Source organism: Cariama cristata, unplaced genomic scaffold (genome assembly GCF_000690535.1).
Source record: "Cariama cristata isolate BGI_N322 unplaced genomic scaffold, ASM69053v1 scaffold3258, whole genome shotgun sequence".
NCBI classification, from domain to species: Eukaryota; Metazoa; Chordata; class Aves; order Cariamiformes; family Cariamidae; genus Cariama; species Cariama cristata.
This window is the reverse complement of record NW_009632677.1, coordinates 29,099-41,073: the sequence shown is the minus strand read 5'-3', so window position 1 is coordinate 41,073 and position 11,975 is coordinate 29,099. Positions and strand designations below refer to the sequence as shown.

General features: G+C 37.4%; 1 protein-coding gene across 1 annotated transcript in view; it reads left to right on the top strand.

Moving 5' to 3' along the window:
* LOC104166495 (DENN domain-containing protein 1B-like) overlaps positions 1 to 11,975 on the top strand; it is a gene marked incomplete at its 5' end in the record, with an annotated part of 126,425 nt that overhangs the window by 89,063 nt on the left and 25,387 nt on the right. The gene's annotated exons all lie outside the window — the stretch shown is intronic.

The following is an 11,975-nucleotide window of genomic DNA, read 5'->3' as shown; positions in this document are numbered from 1 at the left end:
AAGAGAATTTGAAGGGAAAGCCCTTTCAAAGAACCTGGCTTAGTAGAGGTTCACATGATGTAGCAAAACTGAGGAATCAAATTTTTTTCTTCCCAGTTTGCCAATCTGGGACCCAGCTTTCTATATTTAAAAAAAAAAAAAAAAAAGAAAAGAAAAGAAAAAAAAAAAAATCACCATAAAAAAACCCCCTCAGCTGCAATGATGCTGCGGTCAGACCTCTTTCACTGTTCCAGTAGAGAGGAGAAAGGAATCATGATGGCAGCTCTGTGCCTGTGGAAGATTCATTCTGCAGGTGGGCACGTGTCTGTCTGCTTAACATGATTTAGAATCGTACTCTTAGCCTACATTTGGATCCTCTTAAGACTTGTTTTTGTTAGACTGAGTATCTTGGCTGATCTCTGTTGCTGTGACGTGACAAGAGAAGAGGAGGTATCAGAATCACACTGTGCTGATCTAGACCGCCTTACTTCTATGCTCAGATTCCAAGTTCTTTGGAAGTCATTACACAACAACAGGTACAATGTGCTGGTTGTGAGAAACTTAAACAGCTGAATTTTGAACAAAGTTAATTCCAAACCTTTTCATGAAGTAATAGTCATCTTGATGATGTCCTTACTTGAAAATAATTTATATCACTCTCTTGGACAAGGATAGGTAGCAATAGGAGACATTTGTAGTGGTACTTGGACATCCTGAAGAATGTCCCTAAGCTGTGAATGTAAATAGCAGATTGCAGGTCAAGTCCAAAAAGAGACAGCACATCAATTTCACTTTCTTCTGGTTATTTTCTCAGTCTACTAGCATTACTTAAGTCATAGCTAAATGAAATTACTGCCACGTCACGTCAGATCCACTTTTGATACAGGACTGGGTTAATTTGCACTTGCACTAGGGGGTTCTGATAAAACAGAGAAATAGACCTGGCTTATCAGGAACTTCAGTGAGAGCTGCTACCTGCTGATCTCTTTCATAAACAGAATAGAACTGATGGGAGGCTTGCTTCTTTATGGAGCAACAGAGTTTAAAAAGTAAATTAAACACTCCTCAGTATCTCCTGTAAGAATTTAACTGAGTTGCCAGGAAAGATTAAATTAGTTTTTGGCATAAGATATTTCTTCTTTAAAATGTTGGATTGCTTAATATAATACAAATAAGCAAATGGAATGTATTTGGGCATTAGCATTTGCTAGTTTTGTGCTGTTCTTCTGTTGTGTACAAAACACAGCAGACTGGTACTTTGTGTTGCAAAGGTCGTGTTTTAATATTCCTAAATTACAGCTTGATACTTGAAAAGATTATTTGTTAAAAAATAGTGCTATCAAGTACGACTTTCTGTTAAGGGAGTTGTGCCTTATCTTTGGGGTTAACTGAATATCAAGTGTTTATGTCAGTTCATGAAGACTGGGTTGTGATGTCACCTTCAAGTTATCAGCTCTTGTTTCGGTTCACTGTCTCAGGGCAGTGACTGATAACAAAAGGCATAATTCAAGGCCTTACTCACTTTCTCCTCACCCTTCTTGTGGGGGGCCAGGGATGGAAAACTACACTTATGTACAGGAATTCTTTGTCCGGCATTTCTGCCCTATAAATTTCATGCTTTCATTATAAAGTGAAGGATCAGCCCTGCTATGGAAAAAGGGGCAAAAATGATGCTGTATTTAAAAAGGTTTACTTTGGAGGAAAAAAGATAAAGAGAAAAGAAGGTTGCCTATTTTAAACTGTTGAGTAGAGTTTTTTAATAATTAAAATAATATAAGTACCCTTTTATCCTGAGGGTGTGTTTCAATTGTCAGCTTATATTTTATTTCAGCCAAGCAGGCTTTGTTTTATATACATCTTCTGATTTTTGCAATTGTTATGTCTTCTTTGCATCTTTCTTTAAATTGATTTTCTGTGTTTTTAACCCCTTTCAAAACTCCTTCGGTGGAAATCTTTGTCTAGTTGCCCTACCAATTAGTACCAAGATATAAGTGGAGACTTTCCACTGCTCCTTTCTGTCGTAGCTTCTGGGTCATTATTTGCCCTAACTGTTGATTCTTTTATTAGCTTGACTTTCCAACCACTTTAATAATGTGATTATCACCAACCTCACAGCTTGCTTCAGGCTTAGTGTTAGTGAGATGGATTCAGCTAGCCTGAGGATTATGCTCTGTAAGATCTGTTTGTAGCAAAAATTACCATTTCTGGCTTTTGAACACTGAACTATGAAAGAGAAACAAATTATATGGCTTTGGATTAAATAAAAGGATGAATGAAACAAAGGAATTGATCTCTTCACAAAGGTGGCTGTTAGTTGTTTCACTTTAGCTGTAAAAGGAAGACCTTTCCTAAATGTCATGCTTTGTGTTCTTGCATGGCACCATTTTGTCACACGTCACTGCATCTGCATGTATTCTTATTAGTTGCATGGAGCTCTATGAGTTTCAGTACAAATGATTTTTTAATTCAGTCTTTCTATAAATTATTAAAGTGCTAGGGATGGCTTTTCCAGGAAGGCTGAACTACAGCATTGATTTTATGCATGCTGGAGGCAGACCCTAGATGTTTCGGCCCCAAGTGCACCTGCTGTGGTAGTCTACCAGAACATCATACCACACTCTCATGTATTCAAAGCAAAGGAATAAATCATGATTTTACAACAGTGCATCAGTTGACTTATTGCTGTTTTGTGACCGGAGGTAGGAAGGATTGCTGTTTAAAGCCATGTCATTGGTTCTCAAGTCACTCAAGCATGAAAGCTTGTCATATGCCTCTGTAATTGTACCTCACCAGTCTTTCCCTCACTAGTCAGCTGGGGCTGTGCGTTTTGTCTCAAACACCCGGCTGGCCAGTGTCTGACAGGAGCTTTCTCATCATCCTGTCAGTAATATGCTAACTAGAGTGTATCTTCTGTGGCCTACACTGGCAGGTGGAAAGGATGCTACACTTTAAAGCAAATGGTCAAAATGGAGATAACATTTAGACGGTATTTGTTTCAGGTAATACAAGTCTGATGTGTCTGAGAGCATGGTGGTTACAAAGTTGTGCTTCGCACTGGTTGTAGGTTTCTTTGGTGATCCCTGTAAAAACAAACGTATATGTCAATAAAAGAGACTTTTTTTTTTTAGTTTGGGGTTTTTTTTGTGGTGAAGGAGCACTGAATATAAATTTACACACAAACTTATGTTTGTGGATTCACTTTTACTGTTGTTTATATGCAAAGAGAGCTTTTTGCAGTTGCTGTCGGTCGCCATAGTCAGTTGGACTGAGTGGTGGCTTCATGTTCCTTGCCTCGTTAGTCTTGTTCAGGTACAGCCACAGTATCCATGGTTGCTCAGGCACTGGGAAGACCTGGAGGCTCCTTGGAGAAGGTAATACCAGCCACTAGAGAAAGCGGAACACCCTTTACCCTAAACACATTGTCTTTGCGAATCGCTTCACTCCTCCTGCATCCAATCTAAATCCGAGAGTCTTGAGTTCATTCCAAAAATCTGTATGTCCCAAGGCAGTACTGTCATCAACTGAATCAGAAAATAATTGTGGTGGTTGTCTATTTCTCTCACCTCACTTAAATCTGTCTGTGGTTTACATGTTGGAGATTCATGGATATGGTTAAAAAAACTGCCAAGCAGCACTTTGTGACTCGGCAAGATCACTGGGATGTGGTTTTAGAGCACAGTGCACGTTGATGTGGAGCCTGGAAAGACAGAAAGTTCCTGATTTGTATTTTTATGTTTCTGAGTTCAAAGCTGGCTATTTATGGAACTACTTCTTTGATGCAAACTAAGGATCCAAGATAGTGGAACCGTTGACTCCGTACAGGCCTTCCATATTGGAAGAAATAGTGGCATTGGGAGCTGTCATGCAGCTTAGTGACATTCTCACATTGCTGTATGCTAGCGTGATCCCTTCCAGTTCCAATTAAACAAACTATAGCATCTAATTTATTTTAATTGTGCACTGTAGTGCAGTCACAATTTTATCTAAAAAGGTATTTATGAATTGTATGGCAGATCCATTGTAAATAATACTGTTCCAATAATTCAAAATATATAGATTAAAAATTTAATTCGTGTTTCGGATTTCTGTGATGTAGTACATAGTGAGTGGAAATGTGCAAGGGCTAAATTTAGTTCTTGGAAAACGAGAAATGACTTGTAAGGCAGAACAGATATTCCACTGGTGCTCACTGAGCTCCCAGAAGCATAATTAGAATTCATTTTGGAATATCAGGTCAATTAGACCATTTGGTCTGGGTGTAGATGAGGACTGGTGTTTAATAATGGTGGTATTTGGTTTTTTTTTTATAGTTCAGGTGTAAGTAGTGTAAGATAAACTGGGCAGAGGTGCGTGTTGTGGGTGCAGTTCAAGTCCTATTGGGACACCTGTAGGGATTTTACTTCTAGCAATGAAGCTGTGGGATGTCAGTATGAAATCAAACTGTGTTTAGATATACAGCCAGTCCTGGAAAGCTCTTCCAGTCTTGAAGTTTAGAATAGTTTTCCCATTGCTACAGTGCAATATTAGGAGAAATAATTGTGAAAGAATTTGTGAAAAGAAACTGAAATATGTGGTCAGCAAATGATTAGAATTATTTTTCTTCTTCTTTGGGGGGGGGAAACAATAAAAAATTGCAGATTGCTATTACCTGCCTTGTATGTGAAACATGAAGAACTGTACCAGTTGATTTTACTAAAAAAAAAAAAAAAAAGAATCCCAAACCCCAAACAGAAAAACAACCCAAACAAACAAACACTGTAAAAGAAAAGCATGTAGACAGAAAGACAGATCTGCAAATTCATTTCAAAATTAAATTTTTCATGTATTAGCGCTTTCAGGAAAAAGAACAAATCCAGTATTAAGATAATCTGGGGCAAAAATTGTTTCTTTTTTTCAATTCATATAATCTTGGGCAATTCAGTAAAAACTGCTGGAGCAAAATGCTGTGTAGAGCCAGTGCAGGCACTGCTGTGGGCCCATGCAATCTAAGAGAAGCCTTTAAATACTGAGTCCTTTGCGGTTGGGCTGTATGAGAGCTGAAAGTGAGAGTCCGTATTTTGTTGGCCAGAACTGTCTCGCACCCACAAAAAAGGTGCCACTGAAGTTGTTGGTGGTCATGTGAAGCATAAGATGTGAAGACGAGTTACTGACGGGTGTGTGAGTGTAATACCAGCTCGCTCTCCTGGTGTGCCATTATGGCAAGATTTCCCCTTTTTCACAGTCGCTGCTGCTTTATCGCTCTTCTTTTTTTTCCAAAATTCACCAATGACGAGATGAACTATAACATAGTCAGTGGTTATCTCTACTCTTGCGCACAGTAAATAAGTTGTCTGTCAGCTATTCACAAGGAGGCTGTTCCCTGCTGCTTCTTAATTAGTGTATGGCAGAAGAACATACCATGGAGTTACTCTGGGGGAGGAAACGTTAATAAAAATTATTTTCCTGAAAACTCTCCTTTCAGAAGCAAGAAACATTTGCAGAACTCCCTTGTTTTATGGGAGAGTAGTTCTTCCTCCATGGAAACAGGACATAAATTAAAGGAGGGAGGAAACTGGGAGTCAGGAGGTGGTCAGGAAAAGGGACAAAAAGATGTATATGCTTGTGTTCTTCTGTGTTTCTGTGAGACAGGAGATAAAGAAGTTAGGAAATAAATGAACATCAAAATGAGAATAAACGAATTATCAAGAATGTACTGAGATGAAGTGAAGAAATATGAGGAAACTGAAATTATTGAACAGATGATATAAAGAAGTACAGTTAGTTATTATAAGATAATGAGTATCAGAAGAAACTTGTTAGTTAACCTAACGTGTGATGTGTTAGGGATAAAAGCTGACGACTAGCTTCCAGAAGTTTCATTTTTAACCTATGAAAAATACTAAGAATCTTTGTGGGATGAAGAAATTGAGTAACTGAATCAAGTTATGTGGCTTTTTCTATGCCACCCACATCTACTTTGTTATATAGATATCTCTGAGTATGTAAAAAAGTGCATGTAGATCCTTAGTATAGGCACAGTATGCCAGTCGTATTCCTTGTTAAGCGCTCACCTGTCTGCTAGCACTTCATTTTTATTTTCTGCTTGGCTTCTGTTATTGGGAAACGTGTCACTCCTGGAGCCATAGGCAAGGAACAAACCAGGTCTGCAGTCTTTTCTTTTCCCTTGCAAACTAATGCACAAGAATGATGCCATAATGCTGCTTTGTGAATCAAGAATTGCAGGAAAACAATGAAATTGATTGTATATGAAATGCTGTCAAATTCATGAATAACACTCTTCTCTTCCCTTTCCTTCCCCCAGCATTAATGACAAAAGGAAGTGAATAATACTAAAAAAACCCAAATAACCAACCAAACCAAACCCAAATCCAGGAGACAATAAGTTTTTTATACTAGTGTTTTCTTTTTCACATTTAATTTTCACAGTGGAAAAAGTTAAAATTTTCATCTGTGAACTGGAAATGTATTTCCCTTCCCCTCTCTCCCTTCTGTGAGAGAGGAGAGCTGGGGATCTCATCTTGCCAACAGGAGGAAAATGCATTATGGCTCATTTGAGGTCCTCCCTCTTTTTCTGCTTAAAGATTATGGGGATGGCAGATGGGAAACAATTAGCCAGGAGCTACATTAAAGAAATGCATAAGAAGTAGCTTTGGATATCATGGCTTGGACAGTATATTCTCTTCTCCTTTGTTGCTGAATTTTTTTTCATCAGGGACTTCTGACTTCTCACCAATGCCAGCAGAATGGATTCAGTTTATGATTTAGTCCAATTGTTTATTCTTTAGAGCTGGGAAGGGATTTATGCTCTGTTGTAAACTGGCAAAAGCAAGGACTCCCTTCCCACTTTTACTCCCCAGCAGTCTTCCCCCACCCATTCAAGAAATGGATGGGAAGGTAGGTCTTAGCAACCATGAAGTATCCGTTATGGGTTTGGGGCCTGATCTCTTTCCTGATCAATCAAGATTTAGCTATGGATGCCCCTCTATCAAAGCTGGTAGGCTTAGGAGTTGTAATAATGTAGAGGAGAGGCTTCCTTTCACCTGTATGACTGTTCCCCTTTCAGGAAGCAGATAGTGATTTCTCAGTAATTCTCATGAACTGGGAGTATTGGGGTAACAGCAAGAAGAGTTGGTCCAGGTTGATGGTAGGTACTGGAATTGTGGTAAAAGGGTGAACCATCCCTTACAATTTATTGCTATAGATATTAATAAGTCGATGAGATAACTAAACAGAATCTTTGGCATTTTTCAACATATGCGTGCTCAAGGCAGTGGGAGGGAAGCAGTTCTTTGGCCCAATGGGACTGTGAGGGAGGAGGGAGAGAGCACACCAGTACCCATTTCTGGACATGGTGTTGACAGAGATTGACAGTGTTTGAGTGTTTTTCAGGAAATGGTTTTGTCACAGTAGTTCTTTAGTCATTCATAGTAGATTTTGAAAGGTTGTATGGTATCACAGGTTAATTTTACTTTAGCGTTTTGTCTAACTTCTGTTGCTGTTTTTGGCTTTCTGACAAGATTCTGCTAATCAGTTTCTGTCTTTCTAGTTTGTGTGTTGCGGTGTATGCAAATCTTGCCACCTATGCTGCTGTGCCTTTCTTTTTACCTTTGGTTATAGAAAAGACTTTGAAGAAAATAATTTATATAGATAGAAAGGAACTGCCAGGCATGTATTGTGCGGGATACAGAATAATTATTTTCATGTTACTCATTGAATTTATGTGAATAATAGGTATCAAATAAGCATAATGTGTGAGTCTGCAGAAAATGTTTCAGCTGAAGTAGTATGGCTCTAGACATGTCACAGTGTTTTAGCAAAAACTGAAATTAGAAAAAAAAAAAGAAAGAAAAAGGGCCAGTCCCTCTGAAATCCAGAGTAGAAGGGTTAACTGGTAGAAGTGAGCGTTGGGGTAACAGATACACACATCAGAATTACTGCATCCATGTGAGCCATAGGGAGGAGCTGCACTCTTCATGATCCCAGGAGCAGGTAAACCTGCTTTGATCAAGTTTTGAACTAAAACTTGTTGTGACTGTTCCTGTTCAATAGTGTGTAGATTTTGAACAAGTTTTCCCAAGTGGCTGCTTATTGCCATAAGGTGGAAAGTAACTTGTCATTCTCTAGAATTTTTGCATTATTACAGTCTTGCAGGTAGTCTTCAATTTACTGTCACCCAGTAACGAATTTTTTTAACAAACTTTGTAACATGGTCTCCCACTATTTGGAGAGACTGTATTCACCAGGCACATAGTTCCAGCATTTATTATTCTTTTTCCTCCCAGGAAACAAAATTATTGTACCGAAATCACCACAAAACTGTGGAGAAAACACCACATACTTTCCTTGCAGGGTGGTGAAAGCTGATGTGGTGATGCTGGCTGCAGTGTCTTACCAGAAGAGATCAGAAACAGACTGAAACTTTCAGTTTTACTCAGTAATGTTAGTAAAGTCACTACTGATACAATGGGACAGGAAACTTCTTTTCATGTCCAATGCAAATACTAGGGATTTCAAATTAAATTTGTCAATTTCTTAGAGGGTTGAACATTTAAATTTTTTGTTAAAAGTTGTTTTTAACTAGTTCAGGTCAATTGACTCTTATGTAATTTAAAACCACATTATTTAAACCAATTTTAAAATGATAATTGGTTTTATTTTTGAAATAAAAATTGTTTAAACTAGAAGATATTCTTTGAAATAGAGAAAACCAGTCTAAAAAATCAAAATTGTTGGAAGCAGAAATATTAAAAGTTCAATTCAATATTGACAAATGGGTTTCAACAAACAAAAAGTTCACTTAAAAACTGCCCGCCCATTTTGTTATGGATAGACACACAGCTCTGGTAGGTCTTTCCCAGTGCAGTAGACTATAGGATGATGTCTCAACATCATTTGTTGCCTCAAAAGAAGTAATAAGCTATCAGATTTGCAGTAACTAGGTTCTGCAGCACTGTTCTACTGTAATTTAAGGTTTTAAAGCAAACTGCAGAGTTGAGCAATGATATATGTGTGTGTATACATACATATATAGCAAATTTTATTGGACAGATGCTTTCACCTGTACATACAGGTTTACAGATGCTTTCATCTTATATGTACACAAGCTTATCTGTAAAGAGCATCACAGTTCAGAGTTGATGTAATCTCCAGTTGTTGCTGGCAAAATAGGTAAGGTTGTACACAGCCTTGAAGATGACTTCAAGATAATTTAGGATGACAACTACCTATCTTGAAAAAGTGATTTTTCTGATCTATGACATTTCTCTTAAAATTTTTTTTTAAAAGGTGGATCTTGGTAATTCCTTTGGAATAGATAGAAGTCAATAGACAGGCTCCATACAAATGCTTTTTTCCCTAAATAGTGTAAGGAATTGTTTTCTGCAAAAGATTTTGCCACTTGGTTAAGCAACAGATGCTCATTTCTGCACCTAGGAGCCTGTGCTGCGCGCTCTGCCTTACCATCTCCTTCTCCAGCGTTCGGCAGGATGCCTCCCAGGGCTCTGGCTGGCTCTGCTCCCAAACGCTGATGCAGCCAGACACCCCCCAAATCCAGTGTCACCTTTATAGACCTCTGAATTCCGATGTAAGCCATCGGGCTTTAGCTGGTCCCTGAATGCTTTTCAGATCTCTTGAACTGTCTGGTTACTTAAGACATGCAGCTTTACTCCAAGATTTGCAGTAGTCCCCATTCTATTTAGAGAAGTGAATATGTCAGTTAAAGAAGTAAGTTATTTAAATAGCTAATGCATTCGAGAAATGCAGTCACTCTTGAAACAGTAAAAAAGGCAAAAAGAGAATTTGCCAGAAAGTGTGCAATTTTTAATATGAAATCTGTAATTATCTTACCAGTATTTGCTTAAAGGTAGAGTTGGCACAGTATTAAAATGTTGCACAGTTTGAAGAGCAGCAGAATCCCATAGCTGCTTGTATTGCAGGCTGTATACAAAAGGAGACTATAAAACATATTCATGCCATACTAAAATGCTTGGAAACCTACTGCAACAGCATAGGTGGAAATGTTTAAACAAGATGTTACATTAAGATGTTATTAAATAGAAAAAAAAGGAACAGTGCAACCACCTCTTGATGTGTAAGTAATCAAATCTTTACCTTTCCTGCTAGAAATGCTAAAATTTAGTACATTTTTTAAAATTAAAAATGTTAAATACATGCCAGTCTCAGTGCCACACCAAAATATAGATTATAAAACAAGAGAGTTTAGTAAAACTTCAAATATTTTTAAGGAATTATCCACTTCCTCTGTTAAAGTGAAATCTGAAATACAACACAGACATATGCATGAGATAGGAAAATATTTCTTCATGCAAATAGTATAGTCATCTTAATTCATAATTTAAGAATTCCTGTTAAGAGGAGGAGGAGGCGACAGTATACATTGGGGGATATCCTGTATAACTGTATGCTCAGCTTTATTTCAGTCTGTGATTGAAATATATGAAATGCTGATTTTTATATAGGTAGTTGCAGTTTGAAATTGATATACTGTGTACAATAGTATGAGGACATACTAATTAGTAATTCCATATCCATTTTGAGTAAAGAGCAGAAAACATGTTCCTGAGCTTGACTGCGCTATCACTAGTGTTAGTAAAATTACAGAGAGAGATAATATGGAAGTATAACTCATAAATCCCACTGTGCAGAAGAGGGCTAAGATACTCATTTATTTCTTCCCTCAAATCAATTAATTCTTAGTACCAAGACAGTAATTGTTAAAATAGCCATTGTAAGTCTAAAATTAGAGTAATTGCAGAGGTTTGATGTAAAGCTAAGAAACAAGATGTTTATCTGAAACGAAGAGTTTAAATACGGAATTATGATATACTTGGCTTTCTGTAGTGTAGCTGTCAGGCTCGGGCAGTTTGCTGGTCAATAGTGACATTCTGTGTGTCAGTGAACAGTCTCCTGATACCTTAACCTGCAGTTCACACATTACTGAAGCTCCAACTGTCGAACATTCAGGTCCCTTGGTACTACTGCAGCTTCCAGACTCTCCTGACTGGCTCATGTTTCATTCTTTGGCAATTTGCCCTAATGATATCCCTCAGGAGCTTTCAGACCCTCTTCTTTTCCATATTTAATCGTGTTATATTAATCTGAGTGCTGAGCAAACTATGCTGCACAAATTGTAATTGTCCGTGATTTCTGCTGCAATGGTCTTATAATTACTTTTTTTCATTTTTAGTGTAAGAATATGTGTACAAAATTGCAGTATAATTTTTATTTACAAGTATAAATGTCCAAGACAACCAGCGTGTGAAAGCTTTAAGTGCTGATCTGTTCCACAAAGGTGGTTTTTTTTTTTTCCCTGTAAAATCCATAATGTTTTAGCACTTGCTGTATGGACAGGATTTACAGTTTATTTTTAGCTCTTTGTTTTGTTACTGTAAAAGTACATGTCTAATAAATAGTGCTATTATCAAGTTAACCTCAGATAGTAATTTTGTTGTGATATAAAACATTAGGACAGTCTTGTCTTTTTCCATAAGCTTGGCGTTTCCTATGTGGGGCGTTCCCTTTTTTAAAATCTTTTTTCTTTTCTTTTTTTTTTTAATGAGGTTTGTAGTGTTTTATGTGCTAAATATAGGCTACCTTATTTTGAACACAATCTTGATGTTTTCTCATTCTATTGTAACTCTCTGGCTGCATAATAAAATAAACAAACTTGAGTGACTCCCTGATAGTAAAGTGGTATTTGATAGATCAAATTTGAATTCTTTAGGTGTTGCAGATTTTTATGTTCTCTTGAGGGGTGAACTTGACCATGTTTCTAATCAATTCCATAGATTGGGGGTGGGGGGTGAGGATTTTTTTTTTTTCAGTAATGTTTTTTTTTTTGTTTTGTTTCCTTGTTTGTTTTAGAAAAACAAGAATGTCCATTTTAAATAACAAGCAGATCATAACACGTCCTTTCTTAGTCAAGGAGTCCTTCATTTTCTGGTGATGTTAGTGCCAGACTTGCCAGTCTCTGCTTT